The sequence below is a fragment of the Mytilus edulis genome, chromosome 1, assembly GCF_963676685.1.
Source record: "Mytilus edulis chromosome 1, xbMytEdul2.2, whole genome shotgun sequence".
NCBI classification, from domain to species: Eukaryota; Metazoa; Mollusca; class Bivalvia; order Mytilida; family Mytilidae; genus Mytilus; species Mytilus edulis.
Window position 1 is genome coordinate 108,519,113 of NC_092344.1, and position 23,606 is coordinate 108,542,718.

Consider the following 23,606-nt stretch of genomic DNA (forward strand, 5'->3'; position numbering starts at 1 on the left):
AAACAAAATCGGGGAAACAAACTAAAACTGAGGGAAACGCATTAAATATTAGAGGAGAACAACGACACAACATTAAAATGTAACACACACAGCAACGGACTAAGCATTAGACAACATCCGATCAGAATAACCAATATAACATCAAAACCAAATACATAGAATTTGGGATAGAAAAGTACCGTGACACGTCTTATAGTTAAGTGAATTCACACTCAAAAATAGGAGAAAACAAACGACACAACGGAAACACAACGTAAAAATGTTACACACACAGAAACGAACTATGATATAACAATGGCCATTTTCCTGACTTGGTACAGGACATTTTTAAAGGAAAAAATGGTGGGTTGAACCTGGTTTTGTGGCATGTCAAACCTCGCACTTTGATTGCACCGTTAAATATAACATTAAAATGACAACATAATAATACAGGACTACAATACAAATAAATAGCAGAACGTATTAGGCATAGAAAGACATGAATAAAAGATAACAAAAGTCATCAGGTTTAAAATTCATTACGTCAAAAACGCGCCTCGTCCAAACAAGACTTACCAGTGACGCCCAGATATAAAAGTTCGAAAGTCAAAAAAAGGGGGACAAAGTTGTACAGCTCTGAGGATCAAAAGTTGATCTATACTATAGATATATGTGTCATCCTGATTCAAAAGAACATTTATTTAGAAAGAGTGGATCACAACCACTGAGGGAAAAATAAGTATTTCTGATCAAGTAATTTTGAGTCTATCAAATATCCTCGTACATGACAGGACTAAACAATGTAAAGATGAAAAATAGCTGTCATAGAACGCTATGAAGAAACTGCTTGCATATTCAAACTAAATAAGTCGGGGAGGGGATGGGGTTGGGTGGAATGACAACACCATGGTTAAAAAGGACAAACAGACAAACAATAGTACTCAAAACACAAAATAAAAAACTAACGGCTATGCAACATAAACCGTACTAAAACTTGGGTGACCTTACGTTTTTATTTTGATAGATTTCCTCCCACAATCCGTTACGAATGTAAGACATAAAAACCAACAGTTTTGACAACAACCTAAAATTGGGTCACATGTTTTTGCTAAATTATACATGTTCTTTTTGACAATTGACACTAAAAAAGCCTTGATGAACACAAAAAATCATTTCATGCAAAAATTTTCTAAAGATTTTTTCCGTATATGACACTTGAATTTTGTGTCTTGGACATGTTTCGTTTCATCACTCGTGACAATAACTATCACGTATAGCGGTATACTACTGTTGCCTTTATTTATATATAACCGCCATATCCAGACTAAGAAAACTTATCTATAAATAAAACATAAGACGCTGCAATGATTTAATGAAATTAACATAATTTACTTATATACAAAACATAATATTCATAGTATCTACAAGACATAGGCTCGTAGTGAAATTATTTTACAATCTTTGTCCTTGTCATTTTTCACAGAAAACACATCACCAATATTCCATTCCGAAGACTTCTTAATTTTTGCTTTGATTTCCTTTTGATTTCCAAAATCACCGTATGTGTACCTTGTTACACATTTGTCAAACGTTATTCCCCCTTTGTTGTCCTTTGGCAGAAAGAATCCTACCATATCACCTTTCTTAACAGCAATTTGCTCCTCAACTGGAACATCTACTGATCTTGAACGATGATTTCCCGTACTGGCTATGACATTTTGTCCAATTAATTTATACCTAAAACATACTGGGATATTAAATCATAACACAATACATAAAAAGCTGTAAGAGAGCAACAATGATTCAACGGAAGTTAAAGACAAACGCACACATTACTACAAAAGACGAAAACACAAAGACACATCTGAATTTAATCATATAGCATTTGAAAATGCATTTGTTTCGCTATTACATGCATATTTTAAACTTAATGACAATGCCAAATTTCGGTAGCGATTTATTCTGCATAAAATGCAACCAAAATCATTCCATTTAATATTTGACATTTGTCATTTTGTTATGTAGAAAACTGTGGTTTAAACTTGGTTTTATAACCATCTGAAACAGACATTATAGGTAAAAATGTCAAAAGCAGGGTACATCAAACAACTTTGTGTTTTTAATCTGTCCGTTTATGGTTGTGGTTTTTTTTTTTTTTTGTTATCTCATTTTTTTTTATATTAAACGGGATCTTTTCCAAAACAATTTCTATAGATACAATTCGTTATTTTAGATCGCAAATTCAGGAAATTTAACCAGGAGACTAAACTATCAACATGATCAAACACTAAGTTATGTTACTTAGCAATGTATCGACATCGAAGAAAACATAAAATTACCATTTAAATAATATCTGATGAATAGGTTCAATTTGTGAATCATCCATATAAGAAACATGGTTTAAATTCATTCAGGCAAAGCTGACTTACGTATTTGACTGTTCAGTTTAGGTCCCTTTTGATAATATCACTCCTGAAGCATTTTTACATTCTCCTGACGCAAGTTAATCTAAAATTGTGAATTGCATGCCCAAAATGCTTTTCGTTTCTATATTAGAATTTTAATCGATAGAAAGATTAAGTTTTAATATATTACATTTGCTCAAAGCAAAACAGGATCAGACAACTTTGACCTATAATGGTTTACTTTTAGGAATTGTGATTTGATGAAAAATGTCTCATTTGCACTAATACCACATCTTCTTATATATATATATATATATATTACATATATGTATAGATTATCACATGCCTTTTTCCATATTGGCCATGGTATCATCCCGAGACAACTATATCGGCCTCTAAGCTTTAGCCGAGGTCCGATATGGGTCGAGGGATGATACCCGGACCAATATTGAAAATACATGTTATAATCCTTTTATCAAATATTTAAGTTCTGCAGAAAAGAGAAAAAAGTCTATCATAACAATTTTATGAAAAATAAAAGGTAAAACCTTAAACATTTTATCACAATCGTGTTGTTAAGGATGCAATGACGTGACGTCATTTGGAATCAGTGCACAATATTCAATAACCTTTTTTTTTGCCCCCGGCAATTTTGGGGTTATTACATATGTAAAACCCGACGCATTCGTAACAAATATAGGATAAAGATAAATATATGATGGTAAATCGATTTCAGCTTTATGTAATACTGTTGTATTGTGTAATATAACCATACAAAAAAAGCATATCCTGTAATTTCACTTACTTATCACGTTTACTGGTAGGTCGCCATACTTGTAAAGCTACTTCACCATTATACACACTATAGAATTCCCATGTTACTAGCTTTCCAGACCTATGAATTCGTAATGCGTCATTATCTGCAGTATATGCCATCCCTTCCCTACCATCTAATGTTCTCTGACGTATCTCTATTCTGTTGTTTGATGAAGGGACTAAATCTTTATCTGGCATAAATATTATTACTGAACTTAATGTAATGAAAATTTCTTTATAAAAAGGTAGATATCCTTGTTGAATTACTGAACTAGTATGTGCTATTTCTCGTTTGGATTGTTTTACATTTTCCATATCGGTGCATTTTGCTCATCGTTGAAAGCCGATCATTGACCAAAGTTTTATGTCATTTTGTCTCTGTTGAAGGGTTGTCATATAAAAATCATACCACATCCTAATCTATGATTTTGCAACCCTTATGTTACTTCTTCTACAACTACTTTATAATACATAAGGTTTCATACTACCAAGCTTGAAACTAAGAAAGTGATTATCGTGAATGTAAAACTTAACAGAATAGCTTTTTGTGTGTTACATTTTAATGTGGTGTATCTGTTGTGTCGTAATTCTCCTCTTATACTTGATGCATTTCCCTCAGTTTATGTTTGTCACCCGGATTTTTTTTTTCTCAATCGATTTATGAATTTCAAACAGCGATATACTACTGTTGCCTTTAGTCTTCAAATATATGAAATCACGGCTTAAATTTCAAGCGATTCTGTTTACATAGGTTAAAAAATCCGTAAATTAGGATATAAATGTTCGGCTACTTTATTTATATTAGTATGAGGATTTTTCCAAAAAGTAAATACTAAAAATAAGTTAACTTGTATGCATTTTTTTGTTAAATCATTCTATGCATTCCTCATTATGATAACATAACGTGAAAACAAAAGAAAACATTTTCTCTAATGTGATTATAATCAATCGAACACATATGTATTTTCCCAATTAAATATTTTCACGAAAAAATATCTTTTCTCTCCAGTTACTCCTGAAATTTAAACTGGGAAATAAAAAAAACGACACATCTTACCTATACAAACCGGTTCATTTCCTGTGAACTCTTTATTAAGTAAGCAGGCCCGTCTAAGATTTCCATTGTCAAGAACGAATCCGTGTTTACATTTGTATTCTATCATTGTACCCGGATGGAGATCCTTTACCTTATTTAACAGTTCCACGTTCTTTGGTGTTGGCGGCAAAGGGCATTTCACGACTAGGAAAATAATAACACAAAATGTACAACATAATCATTCAACCTATAATATAATGTTTCCTGGTCAAAACGTCATTTCATTTTAGAGATTTTAGAACAGTACAGGAACACAGAGATTTAATGTAACGTCTAAGATCAATTAGTTTGCATCTTCGTGTGAGTGTCATATGTAGTTGATAACAGCATATTTACTATATTTACCATATACTCTATTAAGTCTTTTTAACACTGTGATAAAGAAAACGACACATCTTATTATTCAGAAGATGCCACCATTATAATTTCCTAGAATATTAAGTTTTATGTTTTATTATAAAAAAATTAAACTGAGTCAATACTTTTTATCTAGAAGGTGTTTTGTATGATGTGCCTTATAATTAAGCAATGATTAATGATTAACAGGAATTCCTTGTAATTACGTGGTAGACAATATACAATGCCTCAAATGTTTGAAAGTATAACAAGATATACCCTTCTATTTTTCTTTGATCCTTGTGTAGGACACTAACAAGTGTTACTTTTGTTCTTTAAGGCATATAATGATAGGTTATGAAGAATTAAGAAATACTTTTTTACACATTTGCAAAGGCTTAGATGGTGTTGCGTTTTTTTATAGCAAGTTTAAACTGTCTTTTTAAATGAAATATAAAGTATAGTTACCTGATCCGTCATTACAGAGATTACAAGATTTTGGACAAACGTGCCATGCAAAGTCTTGATGTGCTCCACATGCTCCAGGATCTTCTCTGATAAATTCCTCACAGTCATCTCTAGCATCATTACATACTGTTCTATCTATAGATTAGAGTACAGTCAAATATATTCCGACAAAATCTCCATTTGTATAAGGGGCGGTAAGAAAAGTTATTATTATATTCGTTAGTGGTTTTTCAGAGGTCCTACTTTACATTTGAAATAAACTCAGCAAAGATACCAGGATTGAAATTTTGTTCTTGCGCAAGATGCGTGTTTCGTCTACAAAAGATGCTTGAATAAAAGTTAAAAACCCCAAATAAAGTACGACGTTGAAGAGCATTGAGGACCAAATATTTCTAAACGTTTTCCCAAATACAGTTAAGGTAATCTATTCCTGAGGAAGAAAAGCCTTAGTATTTCAAAAATATTCAAATTTTTAGAAACATCTCATTTATAATGATGACCAAATCAATGGTAATTCATGTTAATACCCAGGTGCTAACTACTTGGCTTGTGAAATACTAGGGGAATACAAACTCCAACAGCAGAGGCATCGACCCAGGGGTTGTATATAAACTAATCATAGATTCCAATATATGATACCGAATATTGCTTTAAATTCTATGAAAAAGTAATCAAATATTATATAGCAAACCTGATGGAGACATTTTACAGATAACAGATAGATATTGGACACTGTTACAAGAGATCCCCTTCCACTGCCCGATTTTATCCACATATCCACAACCTTTGTCGTTTCCTAAACAAAAATAAAACAATAAAGAAATTCATCGAACAGTTTCTATTTGAAATTATTAAAACCATTGTGTTCAATATAATTGAATATTATAATTCGACTATGAGCTGTTTCCCTGACAATTAGAAAATATTTAATTTTTTAATAGACTGAATATTATAGTTCGAAATGAGCAGATTTTTTCTGATAATTAGAATACTTCATTTTATAATAGACTTAATATTTAAAATATTTTGGACTAGGAATATATGAATGGCATTATATTTGATAAATGTTCTTAGTTATCTGTCAATATAGATAGTTTTTATTCTTATTAATTGATGTAAGCTCTGAAAAGAATGATAAAAAGCATAACAATATGAATTAAAATTTATTCACCTGAAACCCATTTGTTGAAGGTAACAGTCGTACCATCCTCTAGCCAAACAGAATCTCCTAAACTGTCATCAAACCGTAAACCAAGCCAGAAGGGCCGAACATCAGTTCTGAACAAAAAATTAATCTAGAAGCTTATACATTTCACACATTAATTTCAGTTTGTTGCTCGTTTATCCTGGAATCAACATTATTTATGATCATTCCTGTTCATGAGAAAAACAAAATAAGGTAATAAATCAAAACGGGTTTGTTTTCTCGAGTTATATATACTGGTTAACAAATTAAATACTAGTCAAGGTAAAATTTGGGAGAATGAATTCCTACCTCAAATCCCCATATGAAATATACTGGCCCCATATATATCGTAAAAGGTCACCAGCACATTATGTAACGAGTTACCTTACCGATTATTTAAATATGTGATATTGAGACTAGTCGTTTATGACAGTGACCAAGCCTTCAATATCGTTAGTATTATGAAACTACTTCCATTGGTATAGACAAAAACAAAAATAGTGACTATAACTAACATAACCGTGTACGACGAGAAAATACTCTTTCGACTGTAGGGGTCATTTGGATCTGATGATTTTACGTTCAATCTTCTTACGTTATAAGGTTATTAGTTAATTCAATTGCTTTTTTATATATTTTTCTTGCAGTCTAGTCGGATCTTCTCGCTTTTGTAATAGATTATTAATTAACATGAGGTTCCCTTTATAGCACCTGAGATAACACCAAGTTGATGGTAGTGTTGCTTAGTGATAGTCTATAGTTTTCTATTGTGTTTTGGGTACAATTGTTTGTTTGTTTGTTTGTTTGTCTGTTTGTCTGTCTGTTTGTCTGTCTGTTTGTCTGTCTGTTTGTCTGTCTGTTTGTCTTTGGTAAGACAATTTTCGGTAAATGAGTTTGAATGTCCCTTTGTTATCTTTCTCCCCTCATTTTTAACAATTAAATATTTTTGTGAAAATGTGCAGTAAAAAGTAAAACATAAAAATATTGAACTCAGAGAGAAAATTTCAAAACGGAAAGTCTGTAATTAAATGGCAAAATCAAAAGCTAAAACACGTCAAACGAATGTATAACAACTGCCATATTCCTGACTTGGTACAAGTATTTCTTATGCAGATTTTTTTTGTGAAAATCTTTCAAGATCGGTTCCATGCAGCAATATTTTCTAGTCATACATGTTTTGTAAGATGATGTATTAATATACGATACAATTCAAATTCTATTTTAAGACTTTCGATCAGCGGTATACTACTATTGCCTTTATTTATACACATAAACTACGTACAAATAAGAGCTCAACACTATATTCTATAAGCAACTACTGTCTACTTTGTTCACATGTTGATGATTAATGTCTCTACAGTTATGATGGAGTCCAAAATATTGGAAAATCCAAAACTTAAAACAAAAAATACTCAAAAAGTAGCTTCTGTTTCAACTCTCGTTCACTGTCATCTAAATTGTTATTAGACAATGAACGTAACACCTTAGTTGTATCAAATCTTCGCTGAGTGTAAGATCAGCATTAAGGTAGCACAATACAAAGATTTTTCATCCCCAATCAGACATCTTTAAACTAATGTGATTCCACTCATCTTTCTTTAAATTTTATAAATGAGGTACCAAAAGAAAGAAGAAGGATTAATCTTTCAAATTGTGATAATTTCATTATGACATAATTATTAAATAATTAATTGTTATGTAATTAGTTGCCATTCTGTGATGTCCATACTTGAATGAATTTAGCTTCTTTGTTCTTCATAGCACCCTAAAATTTGTTATAGATTCTTGCACAACACATTTTGACCTCCAAAACTGTGTCTCAGATTTTTCCTATTGTATTTCATTCTCTCATAAATCTTCAATGAAGTTGGCAACATCAATTCATTAGAGACCACTAAGTTCAATTGGGTATAAAATTTGTTCTATTGATGTTTTTGGAAATCTGAGACACAGTTTTGGAGGTCAAGCTGTGTTGTACAAGAATCTATAAAATATTTTGGGATGCTATGAAAAACAAAGACGCTAAATTCATTCAAGTGTGGACATCACAATATAGCGACTAATTACATAATAATTAATTATGTAATAATTATGTCATAATGAAATTTTCACAATTTGAAAGATTAATCTTTCTTCTTTCTTTTGGTACCTCATTTATAAAATATAAAGAAGGATGAAATGAATTACATCAGTTTAAAGTTGTCTGATTGGGAGTGAAAAAATCTTTGTATTGTGCTACCTTAAGGTAACAAAACAAATATCGCTGATTAATTTGCACTAAAAGGGCATCCAAAACTCATAAGTCAAAGAGAAACTGACAACGAAATGGCAAAATAAAACAGATGAAAAGCGTACAAGTCATAAAAATACTTCACAGAAAATAAGACGTAGAAACCCTATCAGAAAAGGGATGATCTCTAGTGTTCTGGATGCGGGAAAGGTTGGTAAATTCTGCATTATATGCAGCATCTGTCATATTGATCATGAAGAGTACTTATACAGTGATCAATATCATTCAGTGATCAATATCATTCAGTGATCAATATCATTCAGTGGAGCCATAATCAAAGAAAAAGAGGAATAAAACATATCTTTGTCACCTTTCAGGCATATATTCAATACCATCAATCAACTTAGGAAAGCGTGCGTAAAACTTTCGATTGGATATTTTGAAAATAATTGAATACATGATAGAGAAACGCAAGTTCCAGAATATTGTATCAATTGGGAGATATCTACTCCATACTGTAATGAATCAACTCAGGTTTATGAAGACATGTTATTATTGTTATGAGAATCATTATATATTTCATACGGTAGTCAATATGTATAGGCTTCCTGCTCCATTTGTGAAAATCATATTTATTATTGCAAGTATAAGATCTGAATGAACTAATTTTTCATTATGATAAAAGAAAAGAAAAAAATTACCGAACTCTGAGGAAAATTCTAAACGGAATTAGCAATTGGCAAAATCAAAATCTCAAACACATCAAACGGAAAGCAACTGTCATATTCCTGACTTGGTACAGGCAATATGAATGAGGCATTACGGCGGCATTATCAACGCTTTCACTATAAGGACTGCAACTTTAACATTGGAAATCTTGATTCAATTGTTTTTTTTATAGTCAGCAACAAAATATTAGGGTCGATGTTGATATACAAAGGAATCATTTGGATTACAGTTTCATATTTTTTTTGTTTTTTTGTAAATAAACTCATCATAGATACCAGGACTAAATTTTATATATAATGTATTTATTATCAAAAAACTATATATGAATAATTATAGTAATTAAGTCCATAGAACATCAGCAAAATCGAGACAAATACACAAATTTGATATTTCAAATCATTCAATAAACGTATGATATAAATAATTATAATGTTAAAAAAGGTAAGAAAATCATATTTATTTAGATCTTTTTCTTTAATCAGTTTGTAATTTGTTGAGTGATAAAAACAAAATTGAAACGACAACTTTTATTCCACAAATTGTCCCATGTTTTACTTTAAATAATACTTCCTTAACCAGGAGGTTCAGTAATCTAATTTATATATAAAGAAGACATGATTATGATCTTTGTGAGCTTGGTAATACAATTCCATACAAATTTGATAGTTAATATAAGTAATTGAATCGTGAGACGATTTTCTATGAAGGTTTTAACATTCAAGGTTAATCTAGAAAATCTCTTCCGACCATGAATTTATCAAATGTGATTTTCATATTCTTTTTAATTATTAATTACATCAGAAAAACGAAAGAGAGCGAATGCTTGGTCAAATGTGTTAGGTGTTAAATACAAAAATACATTACGTTTACGATCAAAATTAACTCAATTACTTTCCTTTAGTTTCTTACTTTCCTTTAATTGACATATTGTATTTCAATGATGTATACTCTGTATCAATCTGTTTTTTTAAATACAATATATAAATGAATTTGGTATAATTAGATACGTAAACAAAGGAAACAATGATGTGCATTTATAAAACTACTATCAATGGCATGTTTAACGATGTTGGTTACTATTCAGAGTTTCGTTAAGTCTGTCACTTTGAAATACCGAAATTCGGTACGATCAGTTTAACACTAGACAACTGTAATCAATCATCAATACCCGCAAAATTACATCTTAAGTAACTGTGCAGAAAAACAATTCAGGATACTGTAAGGGAGGTAAAATAAAAGCAACAGTTGTGTACCGGTATTCAAAAGTCATAAAGCGGTTGAGAGAAACACATAAACTATAAGAGGAAGACAAAGGAACAACAGAAATAAACATCAACATACATAGAAATGGACTATTTGATAACAAGTGCAATAATCGTGGAAACTGTCATGTGAAACATGTAGGTATTGAACAGGCGATAGTCATTACTGTTGAATGCCGCTATAACAAGATTGTCCTTGCGACAAATAACAACGCTGTCTACATGCTACAGTATCATAAACTGAAATCGTCCACTAATTTGATGATCACCAGAAATGAATTTCACACTTTTAGCAGAGACTGCATAGGACTATATCAGCCCAAGATGACCCAAGAAGTGTTAGGTCACGCATAACTACTAAGTACTATAACCTAATCTAAACATAGGTAAATCAACGTCAATGTGGTTATTTTGGAGACATGGAGGGTCTGTACTTTAATCAACTTGCACCGAATTTGGTGGAGTAAAGAATCAAGTTTTCCTATACAAAAAAATACTAGTATTCCACGTACAGACAGAAGCCTATATTTTGGGCACTAAAAATGGTGATCAAAATAGATACTGAATTAACGTCATTGTAAATTGATCATCATTATCGTTTTTGCAATGTAAAACAAATACATTCCTGTTTAAAATCATTTTCACTACAACAAACTTAATTGAAAACAATTCTGTGTATCTTTTTTAAGTGGATTATGTATTTGGAAGAATCATATAAAAATCCTAACATGTTTTCTAAGATGCATATTTAGCAATATACGAAAAAACAATGCAAATGATTATATGTCACCATTTCAAAATAGACACTTTTGGTAGATAAATATTGAAATTTCTAAAATTCTTACCTTAATCGTAATAAAAATTTGAATTCATCTTCATCTTTTATTGATGTCATTACAGCTGAATGACGTTTACAAATCTCGTTAGAAAGTGTCATGTTCTCATATGTGTCAAACCATCGGTAACATTTCCTTTGAAAAGGAAACCAACCATTTGGACATCCTAAAAAAATAGTATAAAAATTTGGAGAGTGACAGTTAGTGGAAAATTAGACTAAAACTTAATAAAATAACGCTTCTGTTTGAAGCAATCACATAGTTCAATCATTTTTTTTTTACCAACGACGCATTATTAAAAGTCATTTTGAAAGAGGAAAGCACTTATCACAAGCAACATAGTAAAGCAGAAAGACACGATTCATGAAAACACTGAACAGAAACAGAACAAAGAGTAAAGAAAATCTCGAATTACAAACCGTGGTTGGACACTATATATTTTTGATGACAGTCAATCAAAAAAGTCGTAAAATTTTCAAAACAAAACCCAACAAATTTACCTAAAGAATTCTAATCATTCTTTTTATCCTTCCTGATTGAAGATCTTATTTGTCCGCCAATGTGACACGACACCCTTCAAGAGACAATGGACCCACTTGTGGATTATTATTTTTTAATGTTTTGTAGAAGCTAATATTTTGTCTTCTTGTCGTTTATTTTTTTCCATGATGTTGTCCTGTCAGTTTGTATTCGACGTATGATTTAAGGAACAATAAATGTATGTTATATTGTTAGATCATTTAGACCAGTTATTAAATCATTGCAATAGTTGATAGAATATACATGTTAATCAAACCATTTCACACCAGAACTACACCTTTATCATAAACTCATACCATAAAGTTAAAAAAAAACTATAATGGTATGATTCTTTATAATAGTCAGATAATTTCTGTTCACTACATGTGAACGTGAGAAGTTATATATCTAAAGTAAACAACGATCGAAATTAGCGTTATTTTAAATCGAACATTACGTGTATCCTGTAGTTTACAAAATGTTTATTTCGGTAACTTAAATTACAAGGACGAATTACTGCATATATCAAATTTTTTTTTACATTATTGAAATTCATTACCGATCACTTTGGAGAAGTAAATTTATCTGGGTAAATTTAATAGAAGAATTTGTTTTGTTCTATTATAAAACAACTGCATATATATATATATACTAAAGAAATGCTGATATAAACTCTTACTTCCACAAACAAAATTTTCGCCAGACCAACTTCCATCTGCCAAACATATTCTTCTCTCAATTTCTATGCCTGTTTTACATTTGAATGTGACGACATCTCCGACTTTGTAACGTCTCCTAATACGTTCTGTACTAATAGCATCATATAACATAGGTGGGGAACGGCATTTTATTTTTGAGACTGAAAAAAACCCACAGTGCATCACATTTAAAATAGCATACATATACATGTATATGTTAATTTTCTTATCGTCCAACTGTTGGTTTTCTATAACGTTTTTGGTTCATCAAATCAAAATCGCTGTCTTTTGAGTGTGTATTATAGGATGGAATCAAGGTACAAAAGTTCTTAATATTCATATCCGAATCGAAATAAATCTATAATGCCATGCTTTATGCCCATTTTTACATGGCTAGGCATTATATTTGTGAATATTTTACAACTCGCTAACGCTTGGCATTAATATATATTGAGAGAAGTATAATGCTACCCATGTTAAAATGAGCACAAAGCATGGCATGAATTAATTATTTCTTATATGATTTTATTGGTCATTTTTGTTATTCATTTATAAAAAAAAATATATCTTAGAAATGTGCTAAAATTATTACTATTAATCTAGGGTTGCATTCGTAAAATAATTTCTCATTTTAGATTTCATATATTTTCAATAGAGTAAAAAAAGACACTCTTCATTTTTCCCCAGTTTGGACATGATAAAAATAGAAAAAAGGAGAGATCTTTTTTTTGTGTGTGTTTTCAAGGATGGGAGAGTGAGGCGTGTATTTAAACGTATGCCATTGAGAAATCACCAAACGCAGCATACTCGATTTAAAAACTTGAAATTATGTTTGTGAAGCTTCGTTTTTTGATAAAAAAAAAATTACCCACGATTTTTGTTTTCTAGAATGGATGTTTAACTATCAATATTTATATTACTCGATAAAAACTGCGACAGAAATATTAACTTTTAGAAGCTTAGATTATCAATAACAAAAGGAAGTTCCTTTGGTGGTCATGATTTCCAAAATAAAACAACATGACGAAATTTATAATAGTCATCAAAGTCATATAACATTTAAATGTTTATCGTTGTACTTCGTAGTTCTGATTGGATGGTTTTTATTGAAAACTATCAAATCAGAACCACGAAATATATGAAATACACGAGGAGTCAAAAAGCAGTTGTTGTAAGATTCCGTTATTCTTTCAAAATTTGATTCAAAAGGAAAGTGTTTTAAAAAAGACGGATCAAACTATCTAACTACTACAAACACTAGAATGTGTACTCGTACCTGATACGCATGCATTTACCTATATTAATTATAGTGTTTTCTTGCAATGAAGCAGCAATGTTTAGTGTAACAAGTATTGACACAAACAAAGGTTATTTTATCGTAAAAACTTCATAAATTTATCAAAACGTTAGATTTTTCATTTTCTTAACAATGATCACTATTTTATATAGCATTAAAAATGAATAACTTGAAATCTACAGAAATAGATTAACTAATAGGCAGACGGCTTTAACATTGACATTAAATCAATGTTGCGTTTTGTTGTTGAAAATCCAATACAATTTGTTATGATTGTAAAATTGACACTTATGTAAAGAATAGATTTTTGAAGACATATTTTAATCGTTTTAAACAATAAATATTGTTTTAATGCATTTGGACTCTGTAATACAGTATTGATGTGGGGGAATTATGGATGAAAAATAAACACGTCTTCTTATAGATTCCTTATGATGAAGGCATGCATTATTCAATATGTGATGTAAAATAAATTACACATGTAACAACATTAATCAACAACTGCCGTGGAAAGAAAAAAGATAATTATATATATATAAGTGAGTCTATTGTTTGGAAAATATAAAACAAATTTAGATATGTTTTTAAACAGTTAAAATATCCATTTGGCCTCATTTTTCATCCATAAATTGACCTGTAATAAGATATTGCAGTATATTAATATCAATTTAACAATGTCCACTCATCATGTCTTAACGCAATTCAGACAATGTAGGAGTCAACGATTTTTTAGTGTTTTTTTTTTTTTTTTTTTAAAGATGTTGTTTAGTCATTTTTGATTTTTGAAACCTAACAAGGAAAGGAATGAGATTTGTTTTAGAATCTTCGAGAAGGACGCATAATGATACATCTATTAGTTGAATATAACTTTGATGATTATTATATACCTGGTTTTGGTTTGCCCATCATACAAAATCCACAAGATTGTCTACATATTCGTTGAGCTTCTACATTGTTCTGACAAAATGTTGGTTCTTCAGCAACAAGCATAGCACAGTCATCCAACAAATCATAGCAACTTTCTGTGAACAAATGTAATCAAGATCGATTACATAGCTTATAGCAAAACACTCATCTTGAACTAATGTATACTTCTTCTAAACATCTTATAGTCGTGGAGATATCACTACTATTCCTTTTTAGAATTACATTTTTTCTGAGTAAACTCTTTTCATATTACAAAATGTTTAAACTTGTTTAAAAGTGTGGAAACATTTACTTCAAACGTAAAAAACTATCAATGTCTCTAAAATAAAAACCATTAGTTTTTTGTTCATTTAAATGAATATTCTAACAAACAGATGTATTGCTGTATCAAATTGTTTATTTCAAGAAAAAAATAGACCGATTATTTTTAGCCATTTATAGTCCGAAATTATTTTGTCATAACTTTATTTCTATAAAGTCTCATCTATCCATATATTGTTTTTAATATTTACAGTATTAAAATGATTAAAACTTCTGATAAACGCCATACTTAAATTAAATAATTAACTGCACTTTCTACACCACGATTAAATTTTACATAATGCATCTTTCTGCTCTATAATATATATTTGTTTCCTCTTTAACCAAGATAATCATTGATTTCAAATTTCATAATGATTTCTATGATTTCAGTTGAAATAAGTAAAAAAGACAATCTTTTAACCATGTAACATCAGATTTCTCATAGTTGATTTAATTATGTTTTTAAAAGTCGGAAACGATTTTGTTTTCCCCAATTTTTTTTTCATCTATTTATGTTTATGGATGTTACCTAAACCACATGGATCACAATAATTTCTGTTACAATCTTCATAGTGAGTATAACACCATGGTTTTGTTTCCACTTCCTGGATTTCTACAGTAATCGTCAACTAAATCATCGTCCAAATCACTAAATATAATATAAGAAGTACATAAGTAATTAACACTCATTATGTGTTGGTGATTACATATACACTTCAAGAACAATATTTAGGACATAGAAAAATTAGATACAAAATAATAAGAAAGCAAAAGCTATTCTATAATTCTTATATATTGCAGTTTTAACAAGGCGCAATATGTGCAAAACTAAACAATGAAAATTTAATTTTTTCAATTGAGTTTTCAAATTAGCAAGTCTACTAAACAAAATTAGTCTTTAAACGACAGTGAAAACTAAACAAAGTACCAATACGTTTATAAGAATCAAAACATGAATCTTCATGATTTGTTCAAGAAAAAAAAACTTAAAGGTATAAGAAGATTGGTTATCAATGCCATTTTCCAATTTTATAATTTAAAGAGAATGTAACGGAAAAAGAGAATAGATTTAGTATTAATTATAATGGACGACCGAAACATAGAGTATTACCCAGAATCAAATGCGTGATGAGGGCAGTTTTGAACTCTTGTCCAAGGTAAACATGATTCAAACGTTCTTGTGACATTGACATTTTCGCGGTAATCATCGCCTTTACCAGTGTAGCACATGTATTCATCTGTTATAAGAAAGAGAGGATGATTAAAAATCATGTCCTTGTAAAGATCTTCGTAAGTTTCCATCCGGCCTATGTCGTTCTGTCCTGAGTAGTTTAACTATTTCAAAAGCTGTGTGTGTTAATTGACAGATTTTACTAAGTGTGTTCTTAACATGTTCTAATGTACTTCAATTTTATTCTATTTATGAGCAACTTATTCATCATTATCAGTGACCGAAATCTATTTTAAATCTAATCGATATTTCAATGCAAAATATAGAATATACCTACCAGTAATCAATGACCCAGAAGCTTTAAAACCATTTCCTGTTCCTGTTAACCCGGAAGATAATGTTAGTCCAATATAATTAACTTCTGAGATAATAACAGAGCTAAACCTTCGTCCACAATAGCTACAAAACATTTTCGCAAAATAAATTGTATCTCTATTTATGGATGCGTTATTCAAATATACGTTGCTTCCAATATTGTTCGATCTCATTTTCAACAAGACAGTAGACTTCCGGATTTTATTATTTATCAGAATTAACTTGCTAACACGGAAACAAAATGTGAGAAGAAAAACTATTTTGAGATTTACTGCACAAGTTGGTTGAGTAAACATAACTTTATGTTAACATTTTGCTTTTTGTATCAAAATGTTTAATCTATTTAATATCTGTAAGAAGTGATTCAAATGTAGTTCAAAACATTTTGCATAAAATAAAACGTCTCATACAAAACAAAACACAATCAAAAACATATGTTGCTAAAAACAATATTTACTTGACTCCTGGATGACCTGGTAGTGTAAACCGTACTTCTAATGAATCCTCGCATATGGGAAATGAACTTTCACCATCAACAGTGGACTCAATGTCAAATTTATCAAATGCCAGCTTCATTTTGGTATTTTCAGGACTCTGAAAGTAAAATTACGTTAACCCATTATCATTTTTCTTTGAAAATAAGATATATATTAGAATGAAAAGAACAATCTCTAAAATTGTTTTGAATAAAGAAACATATTTCACAAATTTAGATCGAGAGGTATTTTATTCTACTTACAGTGTATGTGCTATAGAACAGTTTATTAAACATGTTTATCATTGAGCTCTGCAGCTTACCTCTTATAGGTACACAGTTCATCTTTTCTTTTTTTTGTTCAAATATAAACCAATATGAACAATTCTGACAATTCTACTCCTTTTTATCCAGGTGGATGGTTGATAAAAAAAATCGGTATTTTTGTGAAAAGAATGTTTTCAATTATTTGATATAAGCATGTTATAATTGTAAGACAATTCAGAAATTTCACATACAAACGAACGTGTACTTGGAGTTCTCTTAGAGTCAATTCAATATCACGTGAAATAACTGCTAGTATGTACAATAATTACTACGGTTAAACATACCTTTTTACGTATTTATGTTATGATATACAATTAACTTAATACTAAACTGTCATCATAGTTCTCATAATTTTCTACAGTTGTGTAAGTTATAAGTTTTACCTTTATTGTCCAGCTACATTGTTGCTTAAACTTACAAGCTTGTGGAAAGTTTGGAGAACTTATGATGGCCTTCGGGTTCTTCTCTGAAATCGTGAATATGCCACCGCAATCTAAAATGTGATATAAATGATTAAACCCGTCATATGACTATATCTGTATTATAAGTCAGTAATTTTCACGCCCATTATATCACCTGTAATTTTTGACATGATGTTATAGGGGTTATTTTGGTGTTGTTTGGGTTATTTTGGTGTTGTTGTGGTTATTTTGGTATTGTTTTTGTTTTAAGAAACTTGTTCGTTTCTGTTCTTTTTATTGAATAATTTAAAATGAACAATGTATATTTTTGTAAAATAGACATGGCACCATCCTAATAAAGGCTGTATCATTAACTATTAATAAAGGATGTATCATTAACTATTAATAAAGGATGTATCATTAACTATTAATAAAGGATGTATCATTAACTATTACTAAAGGTTGTGTCATCAATTTTTGATAAAGGCTGTATCATCAACTATTTTTATGTTTATATAAATGAATATTTTCATTAACCATACTTTTCATATATTTGATAGTATGGAAAAACAAAAGTAAGTAACAAAATGCAAAACATAAAGGTTATGAGTAGTACTATAATTTTCTATATCTTTATTTCTGTAATTATCTTAACTTTGTTGCATTCTTATTAAAAGAAAACACTATTTTTATATACAGAACTAAAGATATAAAAGCAAACCGTAATTAATTGGCCAGTAGTAGCAAACATTGATAAAAACCGACGTTTTCCTTGCTATTCGGGAATTAGGTGCTAGCCCAGCAATTAGGACTCTTCTACTACCCTTCAGCATGAACCATTGCTTTTCTGCTTTCATATCTTAAATTGAAGAATAAATATATAAAAAATCACAATCAAGCACACATTGTTAAACAAACAAAAATAAATTCAAACTAGAAAGATGACAAATCGTGTGTTGCTACACTTTGCTGTACTTGAGGGTCTGTGAAATTTTGGCAAACAGCTGTTTGGTTGTCAATTTTTTTTATTTTAACATTATGTTGCTCGTTGAAACATTAAACATCACCTACCTTCGTTACAGGTGTAAACCGGATTGTATTTGTTTACCCTTTAAGCTTCATTTTTTAATAAAATGAATGTGTGGTCGAAATTATACACCTTCCTTTACCATTTGCACGTACAACAATGCATGTTAGTAAAACTTGATGATGCAATTAAAAAAAAAGCATTTGGTTATAATCAGAGTGGTCTAACATACATGATCCGTTTATGATCTGTAAAAGTAGTTTTTTATTCGTTTAAGCAAATGTAAACTAGTGCATTCCTTATACGATATTTTAAATTTCTACCAACAATTTAACAAAAGCCAAACAAGATTACACAATTATATAATGCAAAAACGCAAAGAATAAGCACCACTACCTCTACCAAATCGGAACATATTTCATCTAAATGACATATATAAAAGTCATATACTAATATTATAAAAAGATTCTGAGAAACAATCAATAAAGTAACCTTTGACCTCTTGACATTCACTATCTGTAGGAAATAATGTGAATGGTTCTTTAGTTGGGAGATATACTGGATCTTTCCAACTCCCATCCTCTCTACAACAGAAATGACATATCATGGAATCACCCGTAAACTTTCCGTCCGGTATTGGTTTCTTAATTATCTCCACATCGCCATTGCCAAACTTTATGAATCCCTCAGTGAATCCTTTAATAAATGTTACACAACTATGTTTTAAAAAGATGTTTTCTGTCGTTTTTAACGTTTTTTGCATACTTTTATTCATGTTTAATACTACTTCTTGATATGTAAATTATGTACTGATAATTGAAGATGAAGGTATCCGTGAATGTGTCAGCAACCCAATGGAATGATATACGAGAAAAGACGCTTAGGTCTACTGTCAGCTTTAAATTATTTGTTAATGAAACTCATCAGTCGGAAGCTAATGTCGATTAATATTAGCACAGAATGGCATATTCACCGTCCGTCAATGTTCTGAGGTAAAAGGAAAATAATTTTAATCTCACAACGATTTCTTTATTCATGTGAACATCAATGGTATTCAACTGTTTTTAACTACTTGAATGTTTCTGGTGCATAAAGTCTAAATAAGGGTTAATTTTCATTAACATTATGATGTGAAATATGATAATATTGCTTTCCTAACATATCTTTTTAAATTTCAACTCAAAATACATGATACAGCTATATTAAGGTGTCGATAAGGTCCTAATATGATCCCTTCTTTCAGCTGAAAATTTCAATTAGATGTCTAGACCATTTTCATTTTGAATCATAGCAAAAAAGATATACTCGTTTTGAAACGGGTCTCTTCGTTGAACATGTGTGATTGAGCGATTGAGTTTCGATTTTTTTTTTCATTACGAAACCATATGATGTCGCATTTTTTTTTTATGTCTATCTAGATTCGATGAAGGCAGGTTTGCTTCCACCAAATACTATGGCCAGAAAAATACAGAAAATATGTCAATAAAATCATGTTTGTTATAAGAAAATATAATTTGATTTCAATCTTAGTTTGTCAAACCCTAAGATTAACGTTTATTCAGCCAAAATATAATTGAAATCCGGACAATTTTGTGAACTTACACCTATATTTCGATTAATATTTGCTATTTGGTTAGAAATGTAACGCTCTATGTGAACTGATTTTTTGTCCGTTGATCAACTTGATTTTTTTTTTATCATCTTGACACAATGAACTTGATAATTGTGAAAATATCGGGCCATAACTTAACTAACTTATCTTTATAAATTTGAATGTCTGTACAAAAAAACATAACTCAACGTAAATGGCGGGGAAAATACTGACAAAAATATCATTCTTATGATATTTTGAACAACGGTATTTTTGGCATGGGTTTCGTAACCTCATTTAGTGTTGTTATGCAACTTTGTTTGAACAATAATTTGGACCAAATACAAGCCTTGATAGTTTGTGTCCAGGGAACAAATCGGATACAACTCCAGTAATGGAATCTACTTTTAGCTCTTATCTTTGACATTACGTTAGACTCTACAATAATATTTATTATATGATCATTTTTATAAATTAACTGCAAAAGTATAAATTATTCGAAATACTAAGGATTTTCTTATCCCAGGCAGTCAGGATTTTACTTCGTCAGAATTATCTCCCTATAACGACAGTTCATTTTCACAATTGTAGAAATGGAAGCCATTGTAGAGATGACGCGCTACCAATTTTGCTCTTGGAGACCGATAAATTTATCCACATTGCACCATTACGATCCTTATATGTCAGTTGTATTTTAAAAGACAAATGTATCAACTGGCTATTGAGCATCAGTTAATGATATTGTCTGCATTGATTCAACTTAAAACTATTGTCTGATCGGTTGTCAGGTGGAATTTTCAAAAAATTCCTAAAAATTTTAAAAAATTCTACTTAAAAATTTCGTGGAAGGGCAGACTAGATTTTTAGTGTATAAAGACTATAAACCCTAGTTTTCACACACAAAAAATTAAATTTTTTCAAAGATATGCATTTTCATCATCCAACTTGAAAGACTGTCGTCAAGTACTTTCAGTAAAAAAATAGCTATTCGAACACACCTTCTCTGTTTTTGTGACTCATTAGATAGGTATTTCACTTGACCCATATATTTCATCTTTTAGTACTGTTATTTTTTTGTGTTGTAAAATCAATCTGTAGCTTTGATATATAAAAATGATAGAATTTGATGCGATGCGATGTATGAAATATTCTTACTTTGTACAATATCAAGACAAAATATTCAACTCAAACACGCCCTAACATAAAAAGGTGCACTCGATTTTCTCTTTTCGATACAATTGCTACCCATTTTTTGGATTTTTTTCTTGAGTCACATAATGGAAGGGCAGACAAATTTTTGAACTAATAGATTGATATGTTTTCCGTCCGTGCTAATTTTTTCAAAAAAATCGGAGGTTATGCATTTTATTCATCAAACTAAAAGATACCCATGTCGTCGACTTGAAATCTAATTGTTCTGCTTAAATATATACTAGACAAATTGAAAACTTATGCAAATGGTGTTTTTAAAATAAAACACCTCGTTATTGAGAAGAAAATTGAAATTTTGTTTGTTTCTATTAACTTTTAAAATTTTTGTCACTATAGTAAACAATACAGTACACATGTATTGCGTTCTCTAACAAAGAGCTTCGATTCTTTTGTTCTATTTCAACCGGGTTTCCGACTGCAGACATAGATAACCTGAATCGTATTTGGCACAACCTTTAGGAATTTTGGGTCATCAGTGTTCTTCAACTTTTTTCTTTGTTTAGCTATCTAACTATTCTAATCTGAGTGTAACTAGTGAGTCTTGTGTAGACGAAACACGCGTCTGGTGTATTAAATTATACGCCTGGTACCTTTGATAACTATTAGATCTATGTCAATATGAAAAATACCATAAAACAAATAACGGTAAACAAAAATAAATGAAACCATCAGGTTTTTTTATCAACAAAAGGAAAGATTCTCTGATTGTTTTTATGTAATATAAAAGAAAAAAGAAACAATGTTTTTTTTTATTTTCGATTTGCCCCAAAATTGTTCCTTTTATTAGAAGTTTTGTATTACATTATTACGTTGTGTCGTTTGTTTTCTCTTATTTTTGAGTGTAAATTCACATTGCGATAAGACGTGTCACGGTACTTGTCTATCCCAAATTCATGTATTTGGTTTTGATGTTATATATATATGTTATATTTGTTATTCTCGTGGGATTTTGTCTATATGTGTTACATTTTAGTGTTATGTCGTTGTTCTCCTCTTATATTTAATGCGTTTCCCTCGGTTTTAGTTTGTTATCCCGATTTTGTTTTTTGTCCATGGATTTATGAGTTTTGAACAGCGGTATACTACTGTTGCCTTTATTTGAACAGCCTTGCTCCCTTCCACAAATTGTGAAAATTGTATTCGTTTATATTTTCATTCTAATATTTCAAAGATTAATGACAATCGTTTAATTCCAATACTATGTTCGTTAAGCTTTTTTTATTTTTTTTGTATTTGCGATTATCTGTCTACAATCGATGAATCGTTTCCAAACAAATATAAGTTAAAATAAAATTAAAAACTTGTTATAAATAAGGCCGTTGGTTTGGTTTTTTTTTTTTTTCAATTTATTCCTATTTTCATGTCAGGGCCTTCTATAGCCGACTATACGGTATTGGTTTATCTCATTGTTAAAGGCCATAAAGTTGCCTTTAATTGCTTGCATCTACTTTATTTAAACTTTGGTGGATAGTTGTCTCATTGGGAACCATACCGCATCAACTTATATTAATGTTAGTTATTATGGGGTTTTTGGTAGCAGAAAAGTTTCGATAAGAATAATAACAATGAATTTAAAATTTACATGTATCTAAAGTATCATTAATTTAAAATTAATGAGATAAATGCGACCATTCAGTAATACATTGAAGTAGTCCCGTGATGAAACCAACATACTAACTGAAGAACTAGTAAATAGAAAGACGCAATCGGTGTGTTTATACGAAAAATCCCATTCACCTTAGAATTTTTTTATGTATGTATGTATTCATTTTTGTACAGATTTAATTTGGGATAATGAATAACAATTTTTTGAACTAATGTCTAACAATTGAAAACAAATACGTAACATGGTGTTGTAAATAAAGGCAACAGTAGTATACCGCTGTTCAAAACTCGTAAATCCATTGGCAAACACAAAATTAAACTGAGGGAAACGCATT

At 30.2% G+C, this 23,606-nt stretch overlaps 1 pseudogene; it reads right to left on the reverse strand.

Moving 5' to 3' along the window:
- Window positions 1-1,340: 1,340 nt before the first annotated feature.
- On the reverse strand, window positions 1,341-20,881 carry LOC139498054 (uncharacterized; annotated as a pseudogene).
- Window positions 20,882-23,606: the final 2,725 nt, after the last annotated feature.